Genomic DNA, 18,161 nt, shown 5'->3' with positions numbered 1-18,161 from the left:
GACCTTGCTCTGGTGAATCCATATCGCAAATGTGTTATTTAAGGCACTGTTTGTCTATTTTTTTGAATATCAGCATTTGGTAAATGAAGCTCAACTTAAGGCTGGTGAGAAACGACCTTTCTTCTGGCTGTTTGCAAATGTTGTGGCTCTAGACAAATATGTGAATAAGGGGCCATCAGCCATATTCTGCACGCAACCCCTTTGATGATTGACGATAAACATGTGTCACCTGCAAGCAGAGCTCGTTACTTCTGTCTAAATCATCTTCCTGGTATGGACAGGCCACTGTTTCCCACAGCAAGTACGAATTTTGAAATACAAGATTGTCTTGAGTATGGTAGGAAACCAAAGTTTATTTAATTCTGTACTATCTATCACCACAAAAAATGAACTTCTTGAAGCAACAAAAATGCCAGCAAATTCATGTGCTTATGGATGACAAGGACGTCATGTCCTTTGGTGCACAGAGATGGAGACGATTTTTGCCCTCCCTGTACACTACCCAGATGTCTCAAACATCACCAGAAACACAATACAGCCACTCTTGTGAAGTTCCTGGAGTGTTCCGGTAGCCATCTCTTTGCGCTCCTAAAGGAATACTTTATCGGTGTTTTTGTATACATCCGACAACAGCTTCGGAGACTGTGGTGACGCACATGTTATTTACTGTTGTTCCAGCTGTGGCAATATCAATTGGCATGAAAAAGTTAAGATTTGTGGGTTGGGGAGCCTATAGCTGTTAAGGTAGGACGTGTGTTTGAGGAGCTCCAGGTCTTACAAGTTACTTTGGAGTTAGTTTTCAACCTTAATTTAATTTTCTTTTTGGGATTCATAGTCACACTTTCTGGGGCTATCCAAGAGGAGCCTGGTAAAAGCAGTAGTAGTCACCCCAAACTAATCCTGAATGAAAAAAATAAAATAAAATTTGAACTAGTGACGCACATTTTATGCACGCTGTGGCAATTGCAATTTGCAATAAAAATAATCTGCTAACAACAACCACTACCTACGACCACACCTGACTCCTGAAGTCATGCTTCAGTTATTAAGTCAAGTTAAATAGATTTTTTTTTTATGCTCAGCAGAGGCTCCAGGACCCTCAACAAAACCAGCAGCAGGAAAGAGGACATATGGCATCCTTTTGAAAAAATGATTATAGGAAAGGCATTGATTTCAGAAACACAGAGATCATTAGTTGCAAATGGTAAATAAAAAAAAAAATTGATTAGACACCCAGTACACTTATTTTTCATTAGGCCTTTTTAATAAGATTAAGAGGCTCCCGGAGCCTCAACAGAAACAACAGCATTAAAAAGTACATATGGCATCCTTGTGAATAATAGATTAAAGGAAAGGCATTGATTTTAGAAACCCGTGGATAATTTTTTGCAACTATGAAATCTAAAAAAACATAGATTAGACACCCAGTACACTTCTTTATCCTTAGGCCTTTTAAGCATAGGCTCCAGGACACTCAACAAAACCAGCAGCAGGAAAGAGGACATATGGCATACGTTTGTAAATTAGATTACAGGAAAGGCATTGATTTTAGAAACACAGAGATCATTAGTTGCAACCGTGAAATCACAAAAAACTTCGATTATACACCAAGTACACTTATTTATCCTTAGGCCTTTTTAGCAGAGGCTCCAGGACCCTCCACAAAACCAGCAGCATGAAAGAGGACATATGGCATCCTTTAGAAAATTAGATTACAGGAAAGGCATTGATTTTAGAAACACAGAGATCATTAGTTGCAACCGTGAAATCACAAAAAACTTCGATTATACACCAAGTACACTTATTTATCCTTAGGCCTTTTTAGCAGAGGCTCCAGGACCCTCCACAAAACCAGCAGCATGAAAGAGGACATATGGCATCCTTTAGAAAATTAAATTACTGGAAAGGCATTGATTTTAGAAACACAGAGATCATTAGTTGCAACCGTGAAATCACAAAAAACTTTGATTATACACCAAGTACACTTATTTATCCTTAGGCCTTTTTAGCAGAGGCTCCAGGACCCTCCCCAAAACCAGCAGCATGAAAGGGGACATATGGCATCCTTTAGAAAATTAGATTACAGGAAAGGCATTGATTTTAGAAACACAGAGATCATTAGTTGCAACCGTGAAATCACAAAAAACTTCGATTATACACCAAGTACACTTATTTATCCTTAGGCCTTTTTAGCAGAGGCTCTCGGACCCTCCACAAAACCAGCAGCATGAAAGAGGACATATGGCATCCTTTAGAAAATTAGATTACAGGAAAGGCATTGATTTTAGAAACACAGAGATCATTAGTTGCAACCGTGAAATCTAAAAAAAAATAGATTATACACCCAGTACACTTATTTATCCTTAGGCCTTTTTAGAAGAGTGTCCCGGAGCCTCAAAAGAAAGAACAGCATGAAAGAGGACATATGGCATCCTTTTGAAAAATAGATTACAGGAAAGGCATTGATTTTAGAAAGACATAAAAAATTTGTTACAAACGGGAAATCTAAAAAAACATTGAATAGACACCCAGTACACTTCTTTATCCTTCGGCCTTTTTAGCAGAGGCTCCAGGACACTCAACAAAACCAGCAGTAGGAAAGAGGACATATGGCATCCTTTGTGAAAAAAAGATTATAGGAAAGGCATTGATTTTAGAAACCCGGGGGTAATTTGTTGCAACCGTGAATTTGAATCAAAAAAATGGTTGGATGGACACCCAGTACAATTCTTTCTCCCTAGGCCTTTTTATAAGAGGGTCCAGGACCCTCAAACAAAACACCAGCAGGAAAGGGGACATATGGCATACTTTTTAACAATAGAGTAAGAGTACAGGAAAGGCATTGATTTTAGAAACCCATAGATAATTTTTTGCAAATGGAAATTTGAATCAAAAAAATGATTCGATGGACACCCAGTACACCACTTTCTCCTTAGGCCTTTTTATAAGAGGGTCCTGGACCCTAAAAAAAAAACACCAGCAGGAAAGAGGACATATGGCATACTTTTGAAAATTAGATTACAGGAAAGGCATTGATTTTAGAAACACAGAGATCAGTTATATGACCCGGGAAATAGAAAAAAAACATTGATTGGACACCCAGTACACTTCTTTATCCTTAGTTCTTTTTATAAGAGTGTCCCGGAGCCTCAACAGAAAGAACAGCATGAAATAGGACATATGGCATCCTTTTGAAAAATAGATTACAGGAAAGGCATTGATTTTTGAAAGACAGAAAAAATTTGTTACAACCGTGAAATCTAAAAAAACATTGAATAGACACCCAGTACACTTCTTTATCCTTAGGCCTTTTTAGCAGAGGCTCCAGGACACTCAACAAAACCAGCAGTAGGAAAGAGGACATATGGCATACTTTGTGAAAAAAAAGATTATAGGAAAGGCATTGATTTTAGAAACCCGGGGATAATTTGTTGCAACCGTGAATTTTATTTAAAAAAAAATGATTGGATGGACACCCAGTACAATTCTTTATCCATAAGGCCTTTTTATAAGAGGGTCCAGGACCCTCAAACAAAAAACCAGCAGGAAAGAGGACATATGGCATACTTTTGAACAATAGAGTACAGGAAAGGCATAGATTTTAGAAACCCATAGAAATTTTTTTTAAAATGTAAATTTGAATAAAAAAAATGATTCGATGGACAGCCAGTACACCTCTTTCTCCTTAGGCCTTTTTATAAGAGGGTCCTGGACCCTCAAAAAAAAAACACCAGCAGGAAAGAGGACGTATGGCATCCTTTTGAACAATAGAGTACAGGTACAGCATTGAATTTACAAACCCAGAGATCATTTTGTTCAATTGTTAAATAGAAAAATAAAAATTAGTGGCCAACCAGTACACCTCTTTCTCCTTAGGCCTTTTTATAAGAGGGTCCATGACACTCAAAAAAAACACCAGCAGGAAAGAGGACATATGGCATCCTTTTGAACAATAGAGTACAGGTACGGCATTGATTTTACAAAACCAGAGATAATTTTGGTTAAATGAGAAATAGAAAATAAAAATGAGTGGACACCCAGTACACCTCTTTCACCTTAGGCCTTTTTATAAGAGTGTCCAGGACCCTCAAACAAAATACCAGCAGGAAAGAGAACATATGGCATACTTTGGAACAATAGAGTACTGGTACGGCATTGATTTGTGAAACCCACAGATAATTGTTTGTAAAAGTGAAATAGCCCCAAAAACCATGCTTGGACTCCCACTCCAGGTCGTTCTCCTTCAGCTTTTTTATAAGAGGGTCCAGCACCCTCAACAGAAACAACTGCAGGAAACACCACCACATATGCCATCCTTTTGCACAAGCGAGTACAGGTATGGCATCCATTTTAGAAACCCAAAGATAATTGAGAGGAACCAGGAACATTTTTCGAAAAACTGGATGGGGCACCCATTACTACAGGTCGTTCTCCTTCAGCCTTTTTATATCATGGGCCACGACCCGCAACAGGCACAACAGCATGAAACACAACATATGCCACCCTTTTGCACAATAGAGTACAGGTATGTCATAGATGGAACACGGAGATAATTTAGAGCAACCAAGAGACGGATAAAGATGCTTGGTTGGTCCTACTCTTTCAAATTTGTTGCATTTTGCGTTCAATTGAATGGTACACCAGATATGAGTGGTGTGTAAAGTTGTACAATTCATAACAGTTTAATCACTAGTGTTATGTGCATTATTTTTTTTATTTGAGTTTTGTACCCACAGAGATCCAGCAGAGGCCAGAAAAATTAGGAATGTACAAATGACTGAAAAATTGGGGTATTGTTGGAGCAACTGCTGTAGCAGCGGGCAAAAAAATTGATGTTTGTAAAACATTTATAAAGTGCCCTAAAAGCTTGTGGCTTGAACACTAGTTGTTGGCGGATAAGTCAAGCAAGTCCTCCGTCTTTATAACCAAAAAAAAAAGGCCAGCCTGTGTACCAGTTGTAGCCCAAGGCAGCTCATATCATCATCAGTAGTTTTTTATTCAAATGTATCGCCCAATGTCAGTCCCTTCGGGATCCAGCCCTCATTCATTTTTATAAAAGTGAGATAGTCAAGGCTTTTTTGACCTAGGCGACTTCTCTTCTGAGTGACAAAACCTCCTGCTGCACTAAAAGTCCTTTCGGACAGGACACTTGAAGCGGGGCAGGCCAGAAGTTCCATTGCAAATTGGGATAGCTCAGGCCACAAGTCCAGCCTGCACACCCAGTAGTCAAGGGGTCCATCGTTCCTGAGAGTGTCGAGATCCGCAGTTAAAGCTAGGTAGTCTGCTACCTGTTGGTTGAGTCTTTCTCTAAGGCTGGATCCCGAAAGGCTCTGATGGTGCATGGGAGTTAAAAAGGTACGCATGTCCTCCATCAACAAGACGTCAGGAAAGCGCCCGGTCCTTGCCGCCGTGGTCGTGGGAGGAGGAGGATTAATTTCATCTCTTCCCCTGTTACATTCCCGTGGTGCTGTGACATCACCCTTATACGCTGTGTAAAGCATAGTTTTTAATTTATTATGAAAATGCTCCATCCTTTCCGACTTGCGGGAATTTGGTAACATTTCAGGCACTTTATGCTTATACCGGGGGTCGAGGAGCGTGGACACCCAGTACAGGTCATTCTCCTTCAGCTTTTTTATACGAGGGTCCCTCAACAGGCACGACAGCATGAAAGAACCCATTTGAACAAGGTTGGATGCTGAGCTAATCATGTCGCGTTCCTCCTCCTCACTGATCTCACTGATGGTATCTTCTTCCCCCCAGCCACGTACAACACCACGGGTACCAGAGAGGTGACAACAACGAGCACCCTGGGATGACTGTTGTGCTCGGTCTTCCTCCTCCTCATCCTCCCCAAAGCCACATTCCTCCTCTGACTCCTCTTCCTCACAATCCTCTTCCTGCGTTGCCGCAGCAAGCAATGCTGATTCGGCTGTTTGCGGGGGTGATGGACACCACAACTCTCCCGCTTCCTCTTCACGCTCATCTACTGCCTGATCCAGCACTCTTCGCAGGGCACACTCCAGGAAGAAAACAAATGGTATGATGTCGCTGATGGTGCCTTCGCTGCGACTGACAAGGTTTGTCACCTCCTCAAAAGGACGCATGAGCCTACAGGCATTGCGCATGAGCGTCCAGTAATTTGGCAAAAATATCCCCAGCTCCCCAGAGGCTGGCCTAGCACCCCGGTCATACAAATACTTAACAGCTTTTTCTTGTTGGAGCAGGCGGTCAAACATTAGGAGTGTTGAATTCCACCGTGTCGGGCTGTCGCAAATCAAGCGCCTCACTGGCAGGTTGTTTCGACGCTGGATATCAGACAAGTGCGCCATGGCCATGTAGGAACGCCTGAAATGGCCACACACCTTCCTGGCCTGCTTCAGGACATCCTGGAAGCCTGGGTACTTATGGACAAATCGTTGTACAATCAGATTACACACATGTGCCATGCACGGCACATGTGTCAACTTGCCCAATTTCAATGCCGCCACCAAATTACTTCCATTGTCAGAAACAACCTTGCCAATCTCCAGTTGGTGCAGTGTCAGCCACTGATCCACCTGTGCGTTCAGGGCGGTCAGCAGTGCTGGTGCGGTGTGACTCTCTGCTTTCAGGCAAGTCAACCCCAAGACGGCGTGACACTGCCGTACCCGGGATGTAGCATAGTACCTGGGGAGCCAAGGAAGAGGTTATGGAAGAGGATGGAGTAGGAGGAGTAGAGGAGGTAGCAGCAGGCCTGCCTGCAAGTCGTGACGGTGTCACCAACTCTTCTGCAGAGCCACGCATTCCATGCTTGTCAGAAGTCAGCAGGTTTACCCAATGCGCAGTGTAGGTGATATACCTGCCCTGACCATGCTTTGCAGACCAGCTATCCGTGATCATATGGACCCTTGCCCCAACGCTGTGTGCCAGACATGCCATAACTTCCTTTCTCACAACAGAGTACAGGTTTGGGATTGCCTTTTGTGAAAAGAAATTTCTGCCAGGTACCTTCCACTGCGGTGTCCCAATAGATACAATTTTTTGAAAGCATCAGACTCCACCAGCTTGTATGGTAAAAGCTGGCGGGCTAAGAGTTCAGACAAGCCAGCTGTCAGACGCCGGGCAAGGGGGTGACTTTGAGAAATTGGCTTCTTACGCTCAAACATGTCCTTGACAGACACCTGACTGTGGGCAGATGACCAGGAACTGCTACGTAAGAGAGACTGAGTGGAGGATGGTTGAGAGGGGGCAAGGAGGACAGCACTGGTTGACGTGGCTGAAGATGCTGGAGCAGGAGGAGGAGGGCGGCTTTCACTTTGTGTGCTGCTTCTACACATGTGTTCTTCCCATCGGCCTTTGTGATGGGAGACCATGTGCCTTCGCAAAGCAGTTGTACCTAGGTGGCTGTTGGACTTCCCACGACTCAGTTTCTTTTGGCACAGGTTGCAAATGGCATTGCTGTTGTCAGAGGCAGACACACACAAAAAAATGCCACACTGCTGAGCTCTGCGATGATGGCATTCTGGTGGTGGCAACAGCATGCGTTGATGGGCGTCGGCGGGCTGTCTGGCTGACCCCTGGTGACGATGCATGCTGTCTGACTGTGCCACTAGCTCCTTGAGACGACCTCCCCGTGCTTCCAAATCGTCTCCTCCTCCTCTCTGTCTCCCCATCTGAACTTTCCCCCTCTTCTTCTTCTCTTCTAGCAGGCACCCATGTGACATCCACCGACACATCATCATCAACCGCTTCACTTGTATCTGAAACATCAAGAAAGGAAGCAGCAGCGGGTACAACATCATCATCATCACACCGTACCTCCATGTCGGTAATGCTGCCTGACTGAGACTGATCACTATTATCTACATCCTCTGTCAATGATGGTTGCGCATCACTCATTACTTCAAAATGATGTGTCAATAACTCCTGTGACAGATCAAGTGAAGCGGCTGTGGTGCTAGTGTTGGTGGTGGCGACAGGCGGCGGAGTGGCACTGGTCAATTGAGACCTGCCCAAAGCACAGCTGGACTTAGATGGTGCGTCAAGGTTAGGAGGACTAGCAGCGGAAGCTGAAGAAGATTGGGTTTCCTGTGTTAGCCATTCAACTAGGTCCTCCTCAGAAGTTTTTGCATCCCCCCTGGCATCCGGCGTCTGAACAATGTGCATATTTGTAGGGTCTAAAGGAATCACAGCACCACGACCACGACCACGGAACCTGCGGGGTGGCCTGCCTCTGCCTGTCATTTTGTTTTAAATGGACACTAACAATACTATTACACCAATTGAGTGGTGGCACTGTGAAAGTGGGCACAGTATACGCTGTGAGACTGACAACAACAAAAAATACAGATGTTTTAAAAATCACAAATTGTTAATTTTTTGAAATATTACTAGTACTGTGGCAACAAATATGATTGTTTGGCACTATTTGGCAAATGAGCCTGTCTGGCACACACGCTGGGAGAAAGGAAACTGCAATTCAATGGCACTAGGAGACTGAAGAATCACAGTCAAAACAGTTATGATTAACAAAAATTCAATCCTGTTACAATAAATATGAGTGGTGGCACTAATTGGCTAGTTGGGACTGGCACACAGGCAGGCAGGCAGGAGGAAAATGCAATTCAAGGGCACTAGTAGACTGCAGATTGACAGTCAAAACAGTGTTGATTGACAAATTTTGCAATACTGTTAAAAGAAATATGATTGCTAGCACTAATTGGATAGTTGGGCCTGGCACACAGGCTGGCAGGCAGTAGAAAAGTGCAATTCAATGGCACAAGCAAAATGAGGATTAAGATCAACAATCAAGATTTTTTTTATTTTAATTAGTAACTATACTGTGACAACAATTAGGATTGGTGTAAATAGTTGGCAAGACGGCCTGGCACAAAAGGATGGCAGGCAGGAGGGAGATGCAATTCAAGGACACTAGGAGACTGATTAATGACAGTCAAAACAGTGATGATTGACAATTTTTGCAATACTGTTAAAAGAAATATGATTGCTGACAACAATTGGCTAGGTGGGCCTGGCTCACAGCAGGCTGCAAGGCAGGAGGAAAGTGCTATTCAATGGCACCAGCAAACTGAGGTTTTAAATCACAGCAACTATTACCAAAAATTTTAATTTTTAATTATTAGAATACTGTCACAACAAATATGATTGGTGTAAATATTTTTTAAGTAGGCCTGGCACACAGGCTTGGAAGGCTGTAGAAAAGTGCTATTCTAGGGCACGAGCAAACTGAGGATTAAGATCATCAACAATAAAGATTTTTTTAATTGTAATTAGTAACTATACTGTGACAAAAATTAGGATTGGTGTAAATAGTTGGCAAGACGGCCTGGCACAAAAGGATGGCAGGCAGGAGGGAGATGTAATTCAAGGACACTAGGAGACTGATTACTGACAGTCTAAACAGTGATGATTGACAATTTTTGAAATACTGTTAACAGAAATATGATTGCTGACAACAATTGGCTAGGTGGGCCTGGCTCACAGCAGGCTGCAAGGCAGGAGGAAAGTGTTATTCAATGGCACCAGCAAACTGACAATTCAAATCACAACAATTATTACCAAAAATTTTAATTTTTAATTATTAGAATACTGTCACAACAAATATGATTGGTGTAAATATTTTTTAAGTAGGCCTGGCACACAGGCTTGGAAGGCTGTAGAAAAGTGCAATTCAAAGGCACAAGCAAACTGAGGGTTAACATCATCAACAATAAAGATTTTTTTAATTGTAATTAGTAACTATACTGTGACAAAATATTTGGATTGGTGTAAATAGTTGGCAAGACGGCCTGGCACAAAAGGATGGCAGGCAGGAGGGAGATGCAATTCAAGGACACTAGGAGACTGATTACTGACAGTCTAAACAGTGATGATTGACAATTTTTGCAATACTGTTAACAGAAATATGATTGCTGACAACAATTGGCTAGGTGGGCCTGGCTCACAGCAGGCTGCAAGGCAGGAGGAAAGGGCTATTCAATGGCACCAGCAAACTGACGATTCAAATCACAGCAACTATTACCAAAAATTTTAATTTTTAATTATTAGAATACTGTCACAACAAATATGATTGGTGTAAATATTTTTTAAGTAGGCCTGGCACACAGGCTTGGAAGGCTGTAGAAAAGTGAAATTCAAAGGCACGAGCAAACTGAGGATTAAGATCATCAACAATAAAGATTTTTTTAATTTTAATTAGTAACTATACTGTGACAAAAAATTTGAATTAGTGTAAATAGTTGGCAAGACGGCCTGGCACAAAAGGATGGCAGGGAGGAGGGAGATGCAATTCAAGGAAACTAGGAGACTGATTACTGACAGTCTAAACAGTGATGATTGACAATTTTTGAAATACTGTTAACAGAAATATGATTGCTGACAACAATTGGCTAGGTGGGCCTGGCTCACAGCAGGCTACAAGGCAGGAGGAAAGTGCTATTCAATGGCACCAGCAAACTGACGATTCAAATCACAGAAACTATTACCAAAAATTTTAATTTTTAATTATTAGAATACTGTGACAACAAATATGATTTGTGTAAATATTTTTTAAGTAGGCCTGGCACACAGGCTTGGAAGGCTGTAGAAAAGTGAAATTCAAAGGCACGAGCAAACTGAGGATTAAGATCATCAACAATAAAGATTTTTTTAATTGTAATTAGTAACTATACTATGACAAAAAATTTGGATTGGTGTAAATAGTTGGCAAGACGGCCTGGCACAAAAGGATGGCAGGGAGGAGGGAGATGCAATTCAAGGAAACTAGGAGACTGATTACTGACAGTCTAAACAGTGATGATTGACAATTTTTGAAATACTGTTAACAGAAATATGATTGCTGACAACAATTGGCTAGGTGGGCCTGGCTCACAGCAGGCTGCAAGGCAGGAGGAAAGTGCTATTTAATGGCACCAGCAAACTGACGATTCAAATCACAGCAACTATTACCAAAAATTTTAATTTTTAATTATTAGAATACTGTCACAACAAATATGATTGGTGTAAATATTTTTTAAGTAGGCCTGGCACACAGGCTTGGAAGGCTGTAGAAAAGTGCTATTCAAAGGCACGAGCAAACTGAGGGTTAAGATCATCAACAATAAAGATTTTTTTAATTTTAATTAGTAACTATACTGTGACAAAAAATTTGGATTGGTGTAAATAGTTTGCAAGACGGCCTGGCACAAAAGGATGGCAGGCAGGAGGGAGATGCAATTCAAGGAAACTAGGAGACTGATTACTGACAGTCTAAACAGTGATGATTGACAATTTTTGAAATACTGTTAACAGAAATATGATTGCTGACAACAATTGGCTAGGTGGGCCTGGCTCACAGCAGGCTTCAAGGCAGGAGGAAAGTGCTATTCAATGGCACCAGCAAACTGACGATTCAAATCACAGCAACTATTACCAAAAATTTTAATTTTTAATTATTAGAATACTGTCACAACAAATATGATTGGTGTAAATATTTTTTAAGTAGGCCTGGCACACAGGCTTGGAAGGCTGTAGAAAAGTGCAATTCAAAGGCACGAGCAAATTGAGGGTTAAGATCATCAACAATAAAGATTTTTTTAATTTTAATTAGTAACTATACTGTGACAAAAAAATAGGATTGGTGTAAATAGTTGGCAAGACGGCCTGGCACAAAAGGATGGCAGGCAGGAGGGAGATGCAATTCAAGGACACTAGGAGACTGATTACTGACAGTCTAAACAGTGATGATTGACAATTTTTGCAATACTGTTAACAGAAATATGATTGCTGACAACAATTGGCTAGGTGGGCCTGGCTCACAGCAGGCTGCAAGGCAGGAGGAAAGTGCTATTCAATGGCACAAGCAAACTGACGATTCAAATCACAGCAACTATTACCAAAAATTTTAATTTTTAATTATTAGAATACTGTCACAACAAATATGATTGGTGTAAATATTTTTTAAGTAGGCCTGGCACACAGGCTTGGAAGGCTGTAGAAAAGTGCAATTCAAAGGCACGAGCAAACTGAGGGTTAAGATCAACACTAAAAATTTTTTTTATATAAATTAATAATTATACTGTCTGACTTTGACAACAATTATGATTGATGTAAATAGTTGGCTAGACGGCCTGGCACAAAAGGCTGGCAGTGGCAGGCAGGAGGTAAATGAAATTCAATGGCCCTAGGAGACTGAATATTTGCAGTCCAAAAAAATATGTTTTTTTTTTTTTATTACTGTTACAAGAATTGTGATTGGTGCCACTAATTGGCTACTTGGGCCTGGCAGACAGGCTGGCAGATATGAGTCGTGGATGGTAGGTAGGGCAGCAATTTAACACAGTATGCTGTGTAAGTGACAAAAACACAGGACTGATAGAAAATTAAGTTACATTACACTAGCAAAATATTTTAAAATTTTAGATTTTAATATTAAAATTATGTTAAGAAGTGCAATGCACATATGACTCTATGAGTGGTCGCACTGGCTGGCTGCTACGTAGGGCAGCAATTATAACAACAGTATGCTGTGTAAGTCAGATAGACAGTTAGACACAGGCCTGATAGAAAATACAATTACATTACACTAGCATAATGATTTAAAGACTTTGTTTTGGAAATTTTAAGAAAAAGGTTAAGCACATACATATGAGTCGTGGCTGATAGCCTTGGAAGGGCAGCTATTAAAAACAGTAGGCTCTCTATGTCAGCAAAACACACAGGCCGGATAGAAAATTATATTAGATTACACTAGCAAACAAATTTAAACTTTTTTTTTATATATATTAAAATTAAGGTGAAAGAAAAATAGATATGAGTGCTGGGTGGCTGCCTGGCACAGACCAATTAACCAAAAGACTGAAAAAAAAGAGGTACATTAATGCTGAGTGAGCCTGACAGACACAGGCATGATAGTAAATGTAATTAGATTACACTAGAAAAATATTTTTTTGTGCTTTTTTTTTAAATTAAAAATAATGTTATAAACGGATATTAACACTGCTGGCTGCTGGCTGGCACAGAGCAATGAACCAGAGTATATGCTGTGTGAGACTGGCCTGATAGAAAATGAAAAAAAATTACACTAGAAAAATAATTATATTTTTGGGTTAGTTAAATTTAAACTAAAGTTGTTAGGGAGATATCAGTGGTGGCAGTAGTCACAGCATATGCTGTGAGCCTTAAACACACAGCTGAAAGCCAGGCAAATGCTAATAAAAAAAAAGAAAAGAAAAAAAAACAAAAAACGAAATATAGCCCTAAAAAGGGCTTTTTGGGGTGCTGTGCTTGCAGCAGAGATGAGTGGAGTCCTTCTGGACTGTAAATACACTAGCCTAGCTATGTTTTTCCTATTAATGTCAGGAGCAAAAATACAACACGTCCTCTCATTAAAAAAGCAAGGTCGTTATGAGTCTAAAATGGCGGATTCCGAGTAGCTGGGAGTGTCTGTGAGGGAGTGTCTGATGTTGATTGGCTCTAATGTGTCAGGCGGCTGTGACATAAAGGGTCAAAGTTTTCACAATGATGACACATACGGGCGGATCGAACATCGCCATGTGTTCTCCCACAAACGCGAACGCGAACAACCTATGTTCGCTGTGAACCGTTCGCGGGCGAACAGTTCGGGACATCACTAATTATATTACCACTGAAAAGATAGAAGATTATTATACTAATTTATTTTATCATCACACCTTGAACTTATTATGTGTGTGACGTACCCTGTACGACGCATGTCATTAAGGGGTTAAAAGGGCCTTTTGCGGGGCATGCCCCAAAGAATTCAGCTCTTTTGCCTGGAAAAAAAACATACAATACCCCCCCAACATTATAACCCACCACCCACATACCCCTAATCTAACCCAAACCCCCTTAAATAAACCTAACACTAAGCACCTGAAGATCTTCCTACCTTATCTTCACCACGCCGGGTATCACCGATCGGTCCAGGCTCCGATGTCTTGATCCAAGCCCAAGCGGGGGCTGAATATGTCCATGATCCGGCTGAAGTCTTGGCCCAAGCGGCGGCTGAAGAGGTCCATCATCGGGCAGAAGTCTTCACCGGTAGACATCTTCATCCAAGCGGCATCTTCTATCTTCTTCCATCCGACGACGAGCAGCTCCATCTTCAAGACCACCGGCGCGGATCCATCCTCTTCTTCCAACGTCCTAACACAGAATGAAGGTTCCTTTAAGGGACGTCATCCAAGATGGCGTCCCTCGAATTCCGATTGGCTGATAGGATTCTATCAGCCAATCGGAATTAAGGTAGGAAAAAACTGAATGGCTGATGGAATCAGCCAATCAGATTCAAGTTCAATCCGATTGGCTGATCCAATCAGCCAATCAGATTGAGCTTGCATTCTATTGGCTGTTCCGATCAGCCAATAGAATGCGAGCTCAATCTGATTGGCTGATTGGATCAGCCAATCGGATTGAACTTGAATCTGATTGGCTGATTCCATCAGCCAATCAGAATTTTCCTACCTTAATTCCGAGTGGCTGATAGAATCCTATCAGCCAATCGGAATTTGAGGGATGCCATCTTGGATGATGTCCCTTAAAGGAACCTTCATTTGTCGTCTAGTCGTCGGAAGAAGAGGATGGATCCGCGCCGGAAGTCTTGAAGATGGAGCCGCTCGTCATCGGATGGAAGAAGATAGAAGATGCCGCTTGGATGAAGATGTCTACCGGTCTGGATCTCCTCTTCTGCCCGGATAGGATGAAGACTTCTGCCCGATGATGGACTTCTTCAGCCGCCGCTTGGATCAAGACTTCAGCCGGAGGATGGACGTCTTCAGCCCCCGCTTGGATCAAGACATCAGCCGGAGGATGGACGTCTTCAGCCCCCGCTTGGGCTTGGATCAAGACTTCAGCCGGAGGATGGATGTCTTCAGCCCCCGCTTGGGCTTGGATCAAGACTTCAACCGGAGGATGGATGTCTTCAGCCCCCGCTTGGGCTTGGATCAAGACATCGGAGCCTGGACCGATCGGTGATACCCGGCGTGGTGAAGATAAGGTAGGAAGATCTTCAGGGGCTTAGTGTTAGGTTAGATTAGGGGTATGTGGGTGGTGGGTTGTAATGTTGGGGGGGTATTGTATGTTTTTTTTTCCAGGCAAAAGAGCTGAATTCTTTGGGGCATGCCCCGCAAAAGACCCTTTTAAGGGCTGGTAAGGTAAAAAAGCTTTTCTATTTTTATTTTAGAATTGGATAGGGCATTTTTTTTATTTTGGGGGGCTTTGTTATTTTATTAGGGGGCTTAGAGTAGGTGTAATTAGCTTAAAATTGTTGTAATATTTTTCAAATGTTTGTAAATATTTTTTTATTTTTTATAACTTAGTTCTTTTTTATTTTTTGTACTTTAGTTAGTTTATTTAATTGTATTTATTTGTAGGTATTTGTATGTAATTAATTTATTAATAGTGTAGTGTTAGGTTTAATTGTAACTTAGGTTAGGATTTATTTTACAGGTAATTTTGTAATTATTTTAACTAGGTAACTATTAAATAGTTATTAACTATTTAATAGCTATTGTACCTGGTTAAAATAAATACAAAGTTGCCTGTAAAATAAATATTAATCTTAAAATAGCTACAATATAATTATAATTTATATTTTAGCTATATTAGGATTTATTTTACAGGTAAGTATTTAGCTTTAAATAGGAATCATTTATTTAATAAGAGTTCATTTATTTCGTTAGATTTAAATTATATTTAACTTAGGGGGGTGTTAGGGTTAGACTTAGCTTTAGGGGTTAATACATTAATTAGAGTAGCGGTGAGGTCCGGTTGGCAAATTAGGGGTTAATAATTGTAGGTAGGTGGAGGCGATGTTGGGGCGGCAGATTAGGGGTTAATAAATATAATATAGGGGTCGGCGGTGTTAGGGGCAGCAGATTAGTGGTACATAGGGATAACGTAGGTGGCGGTGGTGTGCGGTCGGCAGATTAGGGGTTAAAAATTTTTGATATAGTGGCAGCGATGTGGGGTGACCTCGTTTTAGGGGTACATAGGTAGTTTATGGGTGTTAGTGTACTTTAGAGCACAGTAGTTAAGAGCTTTATGAACCGGCGTTAGCCCAGAAAGCTCTTAACTCCTGGCTTTTTGCTGCGGCTGGAGTTTTGTCGTTAGATTTCTAACGCTCACTTCAGCAAAGACTCTAAATACCGGTGTTAGGAAGATCCTATTGAAAAGATAGGATACGCAAATGGCATAGGGGGATCTGCGGTATGGAAAAGTCGCGGCTGCAAAGTGAGCTTTAGACCCTTCCTGACTGACTCTAAATACCAGCGGTAGCCCAAAACCAGCATTAGGAGCCTCTAACGCTGGTTTTGACGGCTAACGCCAATCTCTAAATCTAGGCCTTAGGGTTTATTTTACAGGTAAGTATTTAGTTTTAAATAGAAATAATTTATTAAAGTATAGTCTAGTGTTAGGTGTAATTGTAACTTAGGTTAGGATTTATTTTACAGGTAAATTTCTCTTTATTTTAGCTAGGTAGGTATTAAATAGTTAATAACTATTTAATAGCTATTGTACCTAGTTAAAATAAATTGAAATTTGCCTGTAAAATAAAAATAAATCCTAAAATAGCTACAATATAATTATTATTTATATTGTAGCTATATTAGGGTTTATTTTAAAGGTAAGTATTTAGTTTTAAATAGAATTAATTTAGTTAATAAGAGAAATATTATTTAGATTTATTTAATTAATATTTAAGTTGGGGGGTGTTAGGGTTTAGGGGTTAATAATTTTATTACAGCGTGCGGCGGTGTAGGGGGGCAGGATAAGGGTTAATATATGTATTATAGGTGTAGGGGGGCAGATTAGGGGTTAATAAGTTTAATATAGGTTGCGTCGGGGTCCGGGAGCGGCGGTTTAGTGGTTAAACTATTTATTTAGTTGCGGCGGGGTCCGGGATCGGCAGGATAGGGGTTAATAACTTTATTATAGAGGGCGGCGGTATAGGGGGGGCAGGAAAGGGGTTAATAGGTATCATGTAGGTGGCAGCGGAGTCTGGGAGCGGCGGTTTAGGGGTTAATACATATATTATAGTTGCGGCGGGGTCAGGGAGCGGCGGTTTAGGGGTTAATACATATATTATAGTTGCGGCGGGGTCAGGGAGTGGCGGTTTAGGGGGTAATATATTTATTTAGTTGCGGTGGTGTAGGGGCGGCAGATTAGCGGTGTTTAGACTCGGGGTACATGTTAGGGTGTTAGGTGTAGACATCTCCCATAGGAATCAATGGGATGTCTGGCAGCAGCGAACATGAACTTTTGCTATGGTCAGACTCCCATTGATTCCTATGGGATCCGCCACCTCCAGGGCGGCGGTTTGAAAACCAGGTACGCTGGGCCAGAAAAGTGCCGAGCGTAACTGCTAGTTTTTTTATAACTAGCAAAAGTAGTCAGATTGTGCCGCACTTGTGTGCGGAATATCTGTAGTGACGTAAGAATGGATCTGTGTCAGACTGAGTCCGGGGGATCGAAGCTTACGTCACAAAATTCTACTTTTGCCGGTCTCTAGCCTTTGATAACTTAGGCAAATCAGCCTCACCACAAATACGCTGTGGAATTCCAGCGTATTTGAGGTTGACGGCTTGATAACTACCCCCCATTGTCTTGAGTTAGACCTGTATATATCCAGTAAGCAAAAAGTACCAAGGCAGATTTAAAGGAACACTAATCCTTTAAAAAAAGACAGGGAATTCAGCACTCAAATTAAGAAATCTTACTTTCCAAATTAAATAATATTTTTTTTTTATAATAAATATTATTTAATTTGTAAATGAACATTTCTTGATTTGAGTGCTGAATTCCATGGGGCATATTTATCAAGCTCTGTATAGAGCTTGAGGCCCCTTAGTTGGAAGTTATCAAGAAGTTATGAAGCAGTACCCTAAAGACCATTGCTCCATAACTTTCCCGCCTACTCTGAGGTGGTGGACAGAAATCAATCCGATCAAATTTGATTGGGTTGATTGACACCGCCTGCTAGCAGCCAATCAATGGCAGCAAATCTGCAGGGGGCGGGATTGCACCAGCAGTTCACAAGAACTGCTGGTGCAATGATAAATGCTGACAGCGTCAATGGGCAGCAATGTGCCGCAGACATGATACGCTACTTCGTATCATGTCCGCTCGCACATTGTTAAATATGCCCCCATGTCCTTTTT

The sequence above is a fragment of the Bombina bombina genome, chromosome 3 (assembly GCF_027579735.1).
Source record: "Bombina bombina isolate aBomBom1 chromosome 3, aBomBom1.pri, whole genome shotgun sequence".
Classification (NCBI taxonomy): Eukaryota; Metazoa; Chordata; class Amphibia; order Anura; family Bombinatoridae; genus Bombina; species Bombina bombina.
The sequence above is the reverse complement of the archived record's forward strand: the minus strand, read 5'-3'. Positions refer to the sequence as shown.